Genomic DNA, 17,634 nt, shown 5'->3' on the forward strand with positions numbered 1-17,634 from the left:
TTTATCTGGCCAGGGGATGCCCTTAAAAACACAGCAACGTTTGGCAGAGATGGGCAGAATATTGGAGATAATTCTGCAGCCAGTCCACACGGAGAGCTCCACGATTGATGAAAAGATCCAAATGTATGGAAATGCGGATGGGAGAAATGGATCAACACTGTACAACATTGTCTGATAAATACACCATTACTTGCTGTTGGGTGATGGGTGGTGCGCGAAGGTATTTCTGTGCATATTTTTTGTTAATGTATTTGTATATTTGAGACTTGTTCTTTTTGTATATTCACCATCCAGTTTGGCCTGTTCTCATTGGTAAAATTCAATAAAATTTGTCATGAAAAAAATACGTGAAATATAAACAGGAACTACATTGCCGACAAGGATTACATTAAGGTTTTTTACAGTCATTGTTCAGAAATTGATCAGTGCTTTTTCCTGTAAAGTTAAGGACATTAACATAGGGCTCAATATGGAACCGTTTAAATGTAAGTTTTTAATTACTATAAATTAGCTAGCACAGCACAGTGTACTAGAATGAACACACACACAGCCATGCCCGAAGAACAAAATAAATCAAATTTGATTCCAAATCATCTAAATATACCACAATTAATATAAAAAGAAACCCAAAGCGGAGAACGTGTGATTGTCCAAAAGACATTTTTAATTGCTTGTAGATAAATCGTGTTGCATCAATGTTGCTTCACACTTATAAGTCACTTGGAGCTGACAATCCAAATTTGAAGGACCTCTAATGGTTATAAAACATAACCCAATGCATTTCAGGTGACAACACCCTTCATCAGGGTTAACTGTAAATCACAAATGAAACAGCCCAAATAACTATGTACATAAGTGACATCACAGATTCAATAACAGACGTTAAAAATAGAGCATATCTCCGATCACACAGATGTAAATGATTCTATAAAAGAACCCCGAAAGCCCAGTATGTCATGCCTAACAAAAAAGGAATGTTTTAAACAAGTGTGCCACATGAAATGTAAACAATCGGCGTGCTCCACAACTTTCACTCTTGCTCCCATTAACCTGTGAAAAAATGTGAATGCTTTGAAGGAAATACGTGCACCAAACAATGTGTCCCAAAGAAACTGTCACCAATCAGAGAGCGAAAACAACAAGAAAACTACCTCAGAATAATCCTGTGGTTTTCCGCGACCAACGGAAGCCAAAAGCCAATTATGGTGCGTGATCTCTGTAAATCATCACGGACCATTAAAACTGAGATAAGAAAAGAAAACAAAAGCAAGCTTGCAGCGACCAAGCTGAATGGCACCAGTTACCTGCGAACCAAGAAAACGCCAATCGCTCGAGTTGGTCTCAATCAAAGGAAGGTTGTACCTAACAACACATGCTGGGTGTTTAAAATACATGGAACAATGACACAAATGCGTCCTCATGCGCGAGTATGTGTGTATTCATGTATATCTTCATTTCATCAACACATGACAATGCAGGCAACCTACACTAGTCATTCAGTACATTAGTTAAATGGATGAACTCGTTTTCAGTATAACCTCGTCAAATATCACTGAATTAGATGCACATCATTTCATGTTTTTGAGATACAAGAACTTTATTTGACGTTAAACACAACTTTAGTACAATAAACTTTGGGGAATCTCTGTGGCCGATCCATAAAAAGATTTTTTGTTTGGTCGGACCCTAATAATTCTTCCTTTAATTGCATTTGGTTTGTTCCTGTAAAATAGACATTACGCAGATATGTCCAGTATCTCTTTAGTTCATCACCATCTGTCTGTCCCAGGTGTCCATCGTCTGATCATCTCAGGAAAATGAAGGAACATACTTCGTTATCTCAGTGCAACCCAGAATGTGAAATCTTGGGGCATGGCTTGAAGGCCGATCATGGCAGTTGTTATGTAAATGAGCTCTGCACCACCACAAAACAAATTCAGCTTACCAATGCTTTTACATGGGACTCTTTAATCAGGATTGAGACCTGGGACGTCACAACATCTTACTCTTGAGAAGCCCCACTAGGTACGGCTGCACGGTGTGGTACCTGGCATCGAAGGCCCGGAGCAGTCTGTGCAGTGTGGAATTGAGGCGAAACCAGCGTGTGGAGCATGCCAGCGGGCCGCTCCTGGGGACGCTTCCTGTCTGAATCTCAATCTGATCTCATCCTTGCCTTTCATCGGGACTCTACAGGTGGAATTTAGCCCTGGGACGTGGTCCACAACACGGGTCGATTGAGCTCCGTGGAGCCTGGTGCCAGTGATGGAAGGAGGCCACAAGGACCATGAGGTGGAAGAGTGGGCCACGGACTAGTGCGGGGCAGCCACCTCTGGAGGCACGTTTGGCCTGGCGCCTGCGGCTGCAGTGAACTAGGGCAACATTGGACCAATTGGCGGACACCCCCATGGTTGTGGCATGCCTGAGGGGCTGCAGGGGCTGCCTGAGCAGAGACGCTGTCTAGAGCTGAGGAGGGGGGAAGAACAGGACCTGACTCCAGGGGAGGACGCCGAGCTCTTGACCCTCGTGCCACATGTGCTGACGTACACACGTATTGGTCACACCCAGTCTGAGAAGAGAGAGATGCAGCACTCCATGGTGACTCCGCACACTTGAGACAGACTGCCCCTGCCCTCAACATCGGGGTGAGACATCACCGCTGAGCCGTGCAGCAGTACTTCTGTAGCGGTGACTAGGGTATCGGGAACTGCAGAGACCACTGGGGCACTTCTCTTTGCCTCCTTTTCCTTTGTCATCACTGTTATGCATTAGGGGCTGTCTAACACACTGAAGAAAGGTGCACCCTTTCATTGCTGGTCACTGCACCAGGTCACTGTAAGTTACCCCTATGGTAGGTCCTCCTAGACCAGAGGGCAGGGTGCAGGTCTTTATGTATGAGGGCACCCATGCATGAGCAAAGGTGCCCCTATGAACTCCAGTTCCAATGCACTGGACTTTGTAAGTGTGGGGAAGCCATTTTAACCGTGTCCTGGCCACAGGTCACTTACCTGTGGTCCAGCTACATAATGGTAGCTCGCAACCTAGGCATGTTTGGTATCAAACATGTCAGAATCATACCCCAATACTAATGCCATTATTGGTGGCATGATTCCATGCACTCTGGGGGAACCGAAGAGGACCCCCCAGTATTGCTCTTAACACTATTTCAGGGTTTGTGGGAAACCTACGCTGCTGCAGGCCCTCCAACAGGTTTCTGCCCTCCTGCTGCTTGGCTAGCTCAATCAGGGGAAGGCAGAACAAAGGATTTCCTGTGGGAGAGGGAGTACAACACCTTCCCCCTTGGAAATAGTTGTTACAAGGCTGGGGAGAGGTAGCCTCCCATGCCACCATCTTGCTTTGAAGGGCACATTTGGTGCCCTCCTTGCATAATACGGTTTGCACCAGTCAAGGGACTCCCGGTCCCTGCTCTGGCGCAAAACCACACAAAGGAAAGTGGAGTGACCACTCCCCTATCCATCACCACCCCAGGGGTGGTGCCCTGAGTTCCTCCAGGTGGCCACTTGATTCTGCCATCTTGGGAGAAAGATGTGCAGAGGCCACTGGGAGCATCTGGTCGGTCAGGCCAGGAGACTTACATCAGTGACCCCTTCTGATAGGTGGTCACCCTGCAGAGTGCTCAAGCCCCCTGTTAGGGCTATTTAGGGACTCTCTTGCGGGTTGGTCCCCAGATTCGGTGTGCAAGACTCCATCTGGACTCCTCTGCATTGACCTCTTCTGCTCCTGGACACCTGAACTGCTGCTGGACTTCAGAGGAACTAAACAAGCCTGGAACTCCTGAGAGGACCTTGCCTTGTAACATTGTTTCTCCAGCTCCTTCCTGCAATTGCAACATTTCCATGGCTGTGCATCCTGTGGAGTTGGCAAGACTTCAGCTGTACCAAAGAAGCAAGAAGGAATCTCCCCTGGAGTGAAGGAGTCACTGCTCTGCATCTGCAGGCACCTATGGTAACGACATCAGGCTGCTGGGATCTTCCGCCATCTGGCTCCAGGAAGAATCTCTAACACAGGTGGTGGTGTGGAGGGCTCCTCTGGGTCTTCTCTATGTACTTTCCAACTTGGAAGATGATGAGCCCTTGTCTCTTCCTTCAGGACAGCGCCCCTTTGAACCCCGACTCTTGCACTAACCAAGGCTTGTTGATTCCTGCTCCAAGGGATCTTCTGGCTCCAAGTAGCCCCAGCCTCCAGCACTTCGTCCTTGCAAAGACAGTCTCTCCTCTGCTGCTCCAGCAACGTGGGGCTCCTCTCCAAGTGTGCTGACTGGGCCTCATTGCAACCTACTGTGCCTGCTGCCAGTAGGTTTCCTGTGGGGACTACGACTGCTTCTGCTGGCTCTCCCGAAGGCTGAAGGTCAGCCCGGACTCCCATCCAAGGGTCGAGTCACCTGGACTTTGCTGGTCCTCTTCTTCTCTGCAAATCCTCTTCTGCCCAGATTTGCATTTGCTAAGGCTTGTTGGCGGTCCTCCTGACCACTGACCATCTGCAACCCAGCGACTGGCGTGGGACATCTTCTGCATGACTTCAAGGACCTTTCTGCAGTTCCTGGACTCCACAGCTGATCTTCATCTTCCGTCATCGACCTGGATCTTCATCCACAGGAAGGTGGGTAGTGGCTCCTGCCCCACCTTGACACTCCTGCGTGAACTGGACTCTGTCACCTTCTTTTGCAGGTCCTTTTCTACCGGAATCCACCATCTGGTTCCATTGGACTAGTCCTGATCTTGCAATCTTCTTTCTCCAAGTCACCTTGTTAATCTTTGGGACGACCAGGTAACTTACCTCTGATCTCCTGGTCTCTGGGAGTCATCTAGGTACTCACCTCTTGTGGTCCCGAGTTCTCCCAGCGCCCTTCTAGCTATTCCACATCCTTTGGTGGGGGACCTAACTTCATATTCCACTATGTTAGTATAGGGTTTGACCCCCCTATAGGGACCTAGCTTTTTTCTGCTATACCTCGCCAATGCTTGTTATTTTCCAATGTTAATTCCTAATACTTATTGTGTATAGATAGTGTGTACTTCCCTCCCGTTGGGGAACTGCCTATTAGTGATCTAGTTCAGTGCTGCTGTAATAAAGTACCTTTATTTTTGTAACACTGTGTCGTTCCTTTCATGTGAGATAAGGTATTGTGTGACTGCTGTGGTATTGCAAGTGCTTTACACTCCTCCTAGATATGTCTTAGCTGCTCACCACAGCTAACACTGGAGAGCCCTGGCTTCCTAGACACTGTCTCACTAACTAATAGGAGATTATCTGGGCCGGGTATAAGGTACAAACACCACAGGTGTCCACCACACTCCAGGCCAGCTTCCTACAATGGGTACGCTGAAACTTTACTTATCCTTAATTAGGCAGGACTTATGAAATACGGTTGTCAGAGTCATGGAGGTAGATGGTAGAGTCTCTTAAACCAAAGATACTGTCTAGTCATGACAGAATACCGACTAGCTGCATTACAAAGACTGGTCAGTCAACTGGCGGCCCGAGCAGAGGATGCCGAGGTTAGGTCCCGTCTCAACAACCTGTGTATTGTGGGCATCCTGGAGGGGACCACTTCAACCACATTCATCTCGGACTAGCTGAAGAGCTGGGTGCCGACTTCAGATGTTTGCTCCTGCTTCATAGTCGATACAACACAAAGGAACCTTGTTGCCCAGCCTCCTGTGGGCTCCCCACCTCAGCCTTTCATTGCCTGTGTCCTAAATTATGCAGACCAGGATGGCGTTCTCCTAGACGCGCGCTCCCTTGGCAACCTGATGTATCAGCCCTCTCCAGCAATGATGTTCCCGGACTATACCTTGAAGGTGCAGCAGCAACAGAGGTTCTTCCAGGAAGTGAAACAGAAGATGCAGGCCTTGAACATTTGCCATATGCTCCTTTTCCCTGCCCTATTGAAGGTAATTTTTCAAGATAAGACTTTATTTTTTTGACACCCCAGAGGCGGCATGGGACTGGGCAGAAGAGCGACCCAACCGGAGAATGTCCTTTATGGGAGGAACAGGAAAGGAGGGAAATATCAGAGGTGGCAGAGACAGGAAGCCTCCCAAAGATTGGAACACTGCCCTACGATGATGGAACGGGCATCAGGACCACAGGGTGTGCTCGCTCAAAGCAGATGGCCTTCCCAATGGGACGGCTGGTCTCAGTGCCTGAGATGGATATTACATGAGATGCTGCTACATTTGATCCCTTGCTGGCCTCCCAAGGGCCCCCGGCTTGATATACTCAGACAGGCTGCTGAGCATAAATATACTGCTACTGAGAATGAGTGGCAGTGGAGGGGGATGGTTGGTAATCCATGCCTCAAATTGATTTCTTATTTGTTGTTATTGTCATTTTTGTTGATACATGTTGGCAAGGGTGGGAAGTGGGAGATGGGGATCATTTGGGTGGGGGTAGTACGGTAGGAGAGACACACCTCATTTTAGCCCGGTTGGCTTTAGTCCAAAGCTGCACCACAATAGATCCTTCTGGTTGGTGAAGTATAGAGGAGTGGGGATGGGTTGGGGTGGGAGAGGGTTTCTTGTAGGTTTTCATTCTTTTTACCTCAGCTTAGCTCTGGTGTGTCTTTTCCCATCAAATTCATTGGCACATGACACAATCACACACACCCTCAGGACACTGCCATTGATACAACCACCCCCCCTATCCTGATGACTGGCCCACAGCCACCCGACCACATTGGGAGGCTCACCGTTCTCTCATGCAATGTCAGTGGTCTTCTGGATAAGATAAAGAGGGGGGTGGTCATGAGAGCAGTACATAAATATAAACCAGACATACTACTACTGCAGGAAACACATCTAGGGGGCAACAGTGTCCCCTTCCCGGCAAATAGGGGGTTTTCACAGGTGTCCCACGAGGGGTGCCATGATAGTTCAAGGAGAGTTGCCATCTTACTACGGCGTCACATTCCTTTCATAGTGTTGTAGTTATGGCATGATAAGCTGGAATGTTACGTGTCAGTGACCAGATCTTTGTAGGGATCTCATTGGTCCTTAGTGAGCGTCTATGTCCCCCCTTGACTTCAGAGTTTACCTCACCGCTGAGCTGGCTCCTAACAGAGCTTCCGGCAGCTCCCTTGATTCTAGGTGGAAACCTCAAAGGCATCCACAACCCTGGACTAGACTGTACATCCATAGCAGCCACAACAGCATTGCAACCGACTATCCTACCCACTTTCCTGCACAACAGACATAGGGGGTCATTCCGACCCTGGCGGCCGGCGGTTTTCTGGCGGGAACACCGCCAACAGGCTGGCGGTGTCCCGCCAGCTATTATGACCGTGGCGCAAAAGCCACGACCATACCGCCGGCCCCTCCACTTAACCGCCAGGTTTCCGCCTGGCGGTCATAATCCCCAGGCAGCGGTGCAAGCACCGCTGCCCTGTGGATTATGAGTCCCCGACCGCCAGCCTGTCCGTGGCGGTAGACACCGCCATGGAAAGGCTGGCGGTAAGGGGACGCACGGGGCGCCTGGGGGCCCCTGCACTGCCCATGCACTTGGCATGGGCAGTGCAGGGGCCCCCAGGCGTAGCCCCGTCGTGCATTTCACTGCCCGAATTTCGGGCAGTGAAATGCGCGACGGGTGCTACTGCACCTGCTGCACATCAACATTGCCGCCGGCTCTATTACGAGCCGGCGGCAATGTTGATGTGCCATTTCCGCTGGGCCAGCGGACGGTAACGCTGTTACCGTCCGCTGGCCCAGCGGAAATGTCGGAATAGGGAGGCATGAATACCGCCGGCAATGGCGGTATTCTGTCTCCCCCGGCCTCGGCGGTCTGGAAAAAAGACCGCCGAGGTCGGAATGACCACCATAGTAGTGATTACGAAGCCAGGCCACGTTGACATCCGCTGTGAGGAATATCAGCCAATCTCAGTGCTCAACACTGAGGTAAAGATCTGCGCTTAAGCCCTGGCTAATAGATTGTCGGGGATGGTCTAGAAATAGGTTCACCCACCCCCGGGTGGGGTTTATGCCTCGCAGAGCTACCAGACACAATATTTGAAGAGTCAACAATGCCATCGAGATGAGTGCTGATTCACCAGGACACCAGTCCCTATTCATGGCCGACTTTCAGAAGAAGTTCAATTCAGTTAATCGGGAATATCTTTTGCACATTATTGACACACCTTCAATTTGGCCCCAAATTTATAAGTTACATTAGACTAATTCATAACCATTTTTAAGCAGGAGTACAGATTGGCAGCGTTATCTCCTCTTGTTCCCTATTGAGAGTGGTCCTTGCCCGGGATGCCTGCTTTCTCCCCTACTCTTTCCACTAGCGATAGAGCGGCTAGAAGCTTGGGTGAGAGTAGATGCTGTGGTCCGTGGCTTCTAGTGGTCTTCGACAGTTAACAACTGAATCTAATTGTACGCAGATGCCATTCTACTCTTCCTGGATGACCTCCCCAACTCTGGGCTGTGAACTCTGCAAATCTTGGACACCTTTGGGACCTACTCAGGACTCCGGATTAACAAAGGCAAATTGTCTATGTAGCCTATCTCCCACCATACAACTGTCATGCCGTGGACTTCAGAACTGCGGTTGCTTCCACAGGGGTGTAAGTGCCTTTGGGTGTATATCACGAAGGATAAGCCCCTGGTATACAACTAAAACTTGTGGTCTCAGCTAGAAAGACTGACTGAAGACTTAACATTTTGGAACTCCCTTCCACTGTCTTTGCTTTGGCCATCTTTAAGATGGTCTCCCTACTGAGACTATTATATCAACTTTAAAACTTTCAGTTCCTGGTGAAGAAAATCTTCGCCAGGACCAATGCTCTGTTAAGCAAACTTCTGTTGGACAGAGGGATTTCTCGCATCGCCCTTGCAAAATGTTACAGACCCACCTTCAAGTGGGGCCTAGCCACCGCAGACCCAATGCTATATTACAGAGCAATGCATCTGCTGGTGCTCTATGACTGGTGGTTTGAAGGGTCCGGGGATCCAGCCTATTTTGTGGAGGGATGGGTCCTGGGATACCACTGCCTTCCACACTTGCTGCATGGTGACAATTGGCCGCACACTATGCTTGCCTCCACATGCGTGGTACTGACGTATGGAAAGAGGCCACAAAGGCTGCGGGATGGGCTGACCAGTTGATGCTAGAGACTCCACTGTGAAAGGGGACCAGACTTTCCCAGATATCACGCTCAGCAGATTCACCAAGTGGGTTGCTATTGGCATCACATCACTGGGGAAAGTTTTCACGAACTGATCCCTTAAGGCTTTTTCAGCGCTGCAAACAGAATACCAATTGCACCGCTCCCAGTTCTTTCGTTATCTCAAGCTCTGACATGCCCTTGGCCCCTATTGTTTCACGGACCCTAAAATCCCAGCCTATTTATCCCTGGAGGCAAAAATCCATCTAACTAACAGTAAGCGCACAAGCTGTCAGCTCACTATCAGACACTTTTGCATCAACAGCCAGATCACATGGAGATGGTTAGGGAGGCATGGTCCCGAGATCTAGGCCAGCTTGGGTTGATAAAGAGGATTTGAGTGAGGCAACGTTGGCCCCAAGAGAGACAGTGATAGCCACTCACTTCCATGTTATTCAATTCATACTACTCCACCGCACAAATCTTACCTGGATACAACTATCCCAAATGGGAACTGCCTGTGCTGCAATGATACTATTGTGGATTTAGTATACACATTTTGTGGCTGTTCTGTCTTGTCCCATTTATGAGAGGGGGTGTTGGGAACCCTGGGGACTGTGTTGGGCTGGAAGGTCCCCAGGGGGCTGAATCTGGTCCTGCTTTGTGTTGCAGAAGATGGGGGGCGAGGGGCAACAAATGTCAGAGGGTGGTGCTCTTGTTGGGATTGCTCGTGGCCAAGAGAGAAATAGGAAGGGTATGGAAGAGTGTAGAGTTCCCTTTCTGGGAGAGATGGGAAAAGGGCATGGATTTTTGTACGGGTGTAGAACACCTGATATACCAGGTTAGATGGTGCCCATGTAAATATGTCAAAATATAGAAAGACTGGGTGGATGATCAAGGGATCCATATAGAACCTTGCCTATGCAGGCCCTGGCTCATAGACAAAGAGTTGCACTTCTTTTAACCCACATCAAGTTGAGACCTAAGATGGGGCTATATCGGCTCCTCAGTCTACAGTGGTTCTTACATATGCCACTGTCATTGGGACTATGGCTTTTTGGCTTCTGGGACATGGGTAAAATGCTCCAAATGGACTTGTAGTGTGATTATGACGACCCACTAACATCATTTGTATGCTCTCTGCCAGGCCTGGCTCTTGTGTTGTTTTGTTTAATACAATAAACAACAAAGTTATTAAAAAAAGAATGTGGCATGTTGGCATTTCACTTGAAGTGCCTCATAGAACAGAGTACATCTCTCACCCGGCAGTGCAAAGGGAAACTAGTTCACTGAAGTCCATTTGTGGTCTCAGGCTGCTTGGACCGCTCTCAGTATAAGCCTGAAACAGGCCCCAGGTAACTCAAAATATGACCTTCTTTAGGGGCTACCAGTAAGATGCATCCTGTCAAGATTACCACTATCAAACTGCAGCTCCTGACTCTCACCTTCTCTTATTCCAATGCTGCCTTTTCACCTCATCACCAGCTCCACCATTTCAACAATGACATCACAAGCACTTTAGCTCTTGGTGGAACTGGAACATTCTGCCCAGCAGTGCACATGCATTCATGTCATACAGACTCATAGCCAGAGAAAACTATTCTACAAACACTAGAATTGCTATAATCATAGGTGCTACTCAGTTGTTTTATTTTTATTTATGGCTCCACTGGTCAATTCTATCTTGTCTAGGATATTTGATGTTCTACATGCAGGCACATTTAGTAGACCGATGTAGACAGTTGTAGAGGACATCCGTTACACAATAGTTCTACCTCCAGCAGCTCACTGTGGATCCAATAAAGTGTATTTTCTCACCATTCTATCTCCTCATACCATCCTTTATGTTGGCTATGAGGGACCCACCGTGTGAGGAGTGCACATCAGCAGCATCTAGTTCATTGCTGTTTAAAGTCTAGGTGGACTACCGAATCTATTTGAAGTTTTGCTGCTTTTCCCATTGTTGTACAGATGGATCTAAATGCAGGTTTCCAACATCAACTTTGCAACCTGCCTAATCCACACTCTACCTAACATTTAGGTACACAGTAAAACAAGTTCAAAGCATATCTAGGGCTAATCATCTAGGCCCTCCTGACGTGGGTTTGGAATGAGGTAATTGCAAGGTCTGTGCTGACCACGCATGAATACACTAACATGTATATGTGTAACCATATGGGTGCAATTTTGGAGTCAGGTGTTCTGTGCAAGCTATGAGTGTGCCTGCCCACTGGTCACTGCTTAGAAATCATGATGACTTGGGAACCCAGCTTGCCTGGAACCATTACTGTCTTTGAGCTCTCTGCAGAGACTCTGTTAGGAAGGTGTAGTACCAGACTATCGCAACAAAAATATCATCTGTCAGAAATATTGTGTCATAAATGTTGTTTACAAAAATATCATTTTATTGGAGTTAATAATAGAAAATCTACACCCAAAGGCAACAATATTTTTCTAATTGAGCGTAATATTTCTGCTGCACAGTTTTTTGCTAATGATATTTTAACATAAAACCGCTAGCAGTTCAGCTTGCACAAGGCAGTAGTTCCTAGCCAGAAAAACAGTTTGCCACTGCAGAATATTATTTTACTGTTTTTGTAAGGTGAGCCTTCTGGATCACAGAAGGATTAGGGATCTCAACTGAACAGGTGACAGCATCTGAGACTGACTCTTCTGTTCAGATTGTTCATTTGAAATAAAATATGCATTTGTAATGTATGATATGTTCTAAGTTTTTCATAGCCATTTGGTTCTGCATTAGTTTTTTCTTTTGCTAACCTGTGCTGGCATACCCAAAGCAAATTATTCAGTCAGTGGTTTCTCCACCACCATTTCTACCTTTGCCCATGGAGCCAAAAATCTGATTGAAAAGGTGGTTTAGGTCATTCAGTGGCTACTTAGAAACCACTAATGGTTTTGTATTTTAGCATAAGAGAAAGAGATATTTTGTTGAACACTCTATGAGAATGAAGGATGAAATAGTTTTGAACTCCTTTCTATTTTTCAATTTCCAGTATACACTGCACAAGGAGGGGGTATTGCTGGGTGCACCACCCCTCTTCAATATCTTTCTATCTGGACCCTGAATATTGACCTTTGTCTGAGAGTGGCAAAATGACTTACAATGCAGCAACAAGAATCAATTATTTATCAAATTAGGTTCTTAGAGACAATAAAGAAGGTTTTAAGAAATTTTAAATGATTTATTCTTCAAAGTTTTAAGATGGTTTATTAATCAAATAATAACAAGTTATAGAAACAGTGTAATGCTATTCGTATTTAACCACCAGCTCCATCTTGACCACTGACTCCATTTTGTGCACCATCAAGTATTTTTCCGCGCACAGATTGTACAACATGTTTTAGCTCTTTCTCACTGAAGGATGGGTACATAACATGGAGTAGTGAAGAGCACTGATGATAAGATGTACCAGACTGAGAATGTTTATGGTAAGGCAGGGAACAGCTGGGTCTTGGAAAAACACTATGAGATTTGGCCAGACTCACACTTGCACCTTTCCAACACTGACCTGGTGCAGCCAGCATTTGAACAACACCTTACAGTATGGGAGGGGGGAGTTTCTAGAATTCTCCTCTCCAGCTTGTTTAAGGTATTTAAGAGGGAAACTTGACAACTGGGGTTAGACAGAACTCATTCCGGGAGGGGGACACCTTTGCTCGATTCCCATTGAGGGTGTTTCTCTCTTTCTGCAGTTGTCTGGGTTCTCGACTTGAAATTGGCAAAGAGATGATGTCACTGTCAAGCCCCATAGTGATGCATTTTTAATTCTTATTATTAGCTTTGCGTTGTGCATGAATATATAATCATTATATATGTATATATATATATATGTATATATATATATATATATATATATGTATATTGACACTGTGTCAAACCTATGCCTAAAGACTTCGCTGTACAAATGGCTAAAGTCCCTATCTAGCTCAGCGTTGATAGCACTGTGATGATCCTATGCCTAAAAACGTTGCTAGATAAACAGACATTTGAGGTGAGCAAATCTAGAGTGTCGCTGGTGTTGCAGGGTGCTCCTTACTGGAGCTGCTCTCCACCTAAACTTGGGAACTACCTAGTGTTCTCTCTTCTTTTTTGCATAATTTATGCACCACTCTAACCCTGAAAGGGATTTGGTTTGACTTATACTGTGTGCTCCCTTGAGTCTGGACAAAGCTAAACCTCTCTGAAGAGCTCTAATGAGAGTGAAACACATGTCAGGGGTTGCTTTTATTCATTCCAGGTTGGCTTGGATGGTATTTTAGCAGTCCAAAGCTACAATACTGTGCCTGGAGTGGTAAATGGCTTTTGTCGGCGTGGCTAGCACTGTGCTGATCCTATGCTTCAAAACTTTGCTAGATAAACAGACATTTGAGGTGAGCAAATCTAGAGCTAGAGTGTCGTTGGTGTTGCAGGGTGCTCCTTACTGGAGCTGCTCTCCACCTAAACTTAGGAACTACTAAGAGTTCTCTCTCTCGCTCTCTCTCTCTCTCTCTATATATATATATATATATATATATATATATATATATATATATATATATATACACACACACACAAACATATATATATATATATATATTTTATCCATGATTGAAGTAGTGTATTTTTGTTGTTTGTTTCTATGCTTTCCCTGTACAAACCTTGAGCAGTGCCTTAAAAAATGTATTACTCAGACTAAGAGTGCTGCATTGTTGGCATTCCTTTCATTTTGTCTTTTCTCAGTCTGAAGTATAGCAAAACACTTCGGTGTAGTTGGAAAGGTTGAAAACTGTAAGATTTAATAGGGAAATATGTGTGGCGAGAAGTCAAAATCAGCATTGCAAACCATTTCTCCAAATGCAAGTGAGAGTCCAGGGTGGAACAAAGAACCTTATAATGTCTTGCTGAACGAGTGGTCCTGCGGGTCGGGAATGTTGGGATGAATGTCTTAATGATGCAGAACCTAAAAATGTGTTGATATGGTTACAGAAGGTACCTTTTGAACGTAGTGGTGATTTATTTATTTTAGGGTGGTGAGGGTGGATACTGCTTTCTGCTTATGGAAAAATGCAGGAGAAATGCAAGCAGTTAGAACAGGAGAATCAACAATTAGAATGGCAGTTAGTTGAAACTAAAAATACTGTAACTATGCTGTCTTGTCAGAATAAGCTGTTGCAAGATAAGGCTATCAGTCCGTGGCAGAGAAAGCCGCTGCTAAAGTTGCCCAGAACCAATTTCATAAACACAGAGGTAAAATAAATCAGAAAAAAGTTAATTTAGCAATTGCTAATACAGGACTGGATTGGAATCCCAATTTATGGGACACCAATATATGGGAAAGCACTGATTGTTCAAATTCCAGTGATGAAGAGGTTAAAAAAGGTGGGGGCCAGGGTGAGCCAGATGAGCAGAATGTGGTTCGCACACAGCCAATATTCAGATGAAAAATACTGAGCACCCCACAGAATTGAGGAGGAATTGAAATGTATTCTTTAGAAGATTACACTCAGCAGGAAGTTATATATATTATGGGCCAATTTAAACAGAAAAGTGGGGAAGCATTGCTTATGTGGATGGTGAAGTTATTTGACACAGGTGCTTCAGGGGTGACGTTAGATTCAGTAGATTCAAGGAAGTTTTGTTCTCCTAGCACTGATCCCGTAGTATAAGAACAATTTGGGAGTTATGGGAATCAAGGAGTGACCAATTTATTACTATTGGCAGTCATGGGATGTAATCAAAAATACCATACTGAATCAGACTTGCCGCCAAATGATAAGCCTAGGTACAAATTAAGAGATGCCATGCAATGAAGTAAAGAAGAAAGTATGAAAACAGCTATTCTATTAGATGAAGCTCACAATTTGTTAGAGGCTCCATTGACCATTTCAGTATGAAATAAAATAATCCATCTCGCTCCTCCAGCTTACCAACAGGTAGTAATGGCTCTACTAATTAATCAGACAGGGCAAAAAATAAAAGAGGTGCTGGAGGCAGTTCGTGAGCTGGGAGAGCTTGGCGATTGGAGTAAATCAGAGAGAGCCTCGAGGTCTGAGGATTGCACAGATAACAAATGAGTATCTAGGAAAGAAATGTTTATGGCATTACTGAAGGAAAGTGTCAGCAAGGAGCAAATTGATGGGATTGGTACCAAAAGCCGGTGGGAGATGTACCGTAAAAGAGGCCTGGACCGAAAAGAAGGTAGCAGGCGGGTTCACAAGCAAGATAATAAACATGTAACTCAGAATCAGCCACAGACGCAGGAGGATGGAAAAGAAAGGGAGAAAAATGTCTCTCCGCAAGGGAAAGAGGAGGAAGGTTGAGACAGCGAGGGGTTAACTGTGAAAGCAGGGATGGAGTAGAGCTTTGTCACAGATATGAAAGCATATATCCAGACCTGACTTGGGCAAAAGTTGAGACATGTTTAAATCAGACTGAGAAACTGGCCAAGCTCCGGTATAGGGATGGGCTCATAAAGATAACAGACCACATGTTGATTTAGAAATACACTGGAAACACAAACATATGCAAAAAGTCCATACACTAGTTGACACCAGAGTTGAGGCCTCTCTAATTTATGATAATCCAAACAAATGTACCGATCAGCACTACACCATCTCAGGGTTAGGTGAAAAACAAACTCCTGCTGTGCAGACTACAGTTCAAATGAAAATAAGAAGAGCACCGAAAATAGAATATACTGTTTTGATTGTGCCCCTTATGAAGTACATACTGGGAATTGACATTTTAAAAGGAGTGACTTTGTATTTGGATGATGGTTGTTATCAATTTGGATCAAAGAGATACATTTCAGTGGCAGCTATGAGGGTGGGTCATCTGAAGATACCCCCAGTGAAGGTGCCCCCAGCAACCAAGGTAATACGCCTAAAGCAATACCACATTCCAGGAGGGCATGATGAAATAAGTAAAACCATCCAAGAAATAATTGAGGCTGGTGTAATAGCTCCAACCACCACTGAATGGAACAATCCTCGATGGTGCGTGCGCTGACCTGATGGGCACTATAGAATGACCATTGATTACCGCAAGCTGAATAAACATGCACCCCCATTGTCAGCTGCAGTCCCAGACACCTTCACTTTGATTGAAAGAATACAGAAACATTCAGGGACCTGGTATGCAACCATTGTTATTGCTAATGCTTTCTTTTATACACCACTGGCCCCTGAATGTCAAAAACAATTTGCTTTTTCACATTCTGGCAGACAATTCTGAATGTTATCCTTGCCTATGGGGTATATACATAGTCCCACCATCTGTCACCGGCTGGTGGCAGAGCACCTGGATGAAGTATCAGTCATCCCAGGAGTGCAATTGACCCATTACTTTGATGATGTGATGATTCAGGGAGAGATCCAAGAACAGGTGCAGACTCAGTTGGAGCGGATTGTGGAACTCTTGCAGAGTAAAAGGTGGATGATTAATCTAGACAAAACACTGGGACCCTCACAAAATGTGACGTTTCTTGGGATTCAGTGGAATCAGGGACATAGATAGGTGTTGCCGCAGGCAAACCAAAAGGTTTTAGAGTTTGTCACTCCCCGCACTAAGCAAGAGACACAGTGATCCATTGGATTGTTTGGTTTTTGAAGACAGCATATTCCTCATTTGAGCCAGATCCTAGCCCCTTTGTACAAAGTGACACGAAAGAAGCATGAGTTTGAACGGGGTGAACAGCAGCAGTGTGCGTTTGATTTGGCAAAGGAGGCCATTCAACAGGCTTTGGACGTATGGCCAGTACAAGAAGGAGATATTGAGTTGCATGTAACCGTCCAGGGGCATTATGCAAATTGGAGCATGTGGCAAAAACACGGAAGAACAAGGGTGCCCCTGGGTTTCCGGACTAAAAAGTTACCTGAGGCTGGGGAGCAATACACTTCCTTTGAGAAACAATTACTTGCATACTACAGGGCTCTAGTGGATACTGAGCAAAATACCCTAGGTCATAATGTGATTTTGAGACCTGAGATTCCAATAATGCAGTGTGTGATGAGTTCACCTGAAAAGCACCGTATAGGACATGCACAAGAAGATACTATCACATGTTGGAAATGCTACATACAGGACAGGGCTCAAGTGAGACCAGCAGGCACAGCCACTCTACATGAACAGGTGTCACTGAAGTACACCAGGATGCAGGATGAGGAGAGGGTTCAGGATGTACCACAGATAAAGGAGTCACCAGTGAGATGGGGTGAGGCATTTGAATCCTTGTCCCCTGAGATGGGAAGCATGTTTGGTTTACCAATGGTTCAGCCAAATAGACATTGGAAGGCAGTTTCATATAACCCAGTCACCAAACAGCTGTTGACCACTACAGGAGAAGGGAAGAGTAGTCAATATGCAGAATTATATGCTGTGTATCAGGCATTAAGGCAAGAATTGCCTAGAACTTGTCAGATTCACACTGATTCTTGGTTTACCGCCATTGGGTTAGCCACCTGGTTTCCCACGTGGCATGCACATAACTGGCAAGTACATTCAAAGGAGGTGT

This window comes from Pleurodeles waltl, chromosome 1_2, assembly GCF_031143425.1.
Source record: "Pleurodeles waltl isolate 20211129_DDA chromosome 1_2, aPleWal1.hap1.20221129, whole genome shotgun sequence".
NCBI lineage: Eukaryota > Metazoa > Chordata > Amphibia > Caudata > Salamandridae > Pleurodeles > Pleurodeles waltl.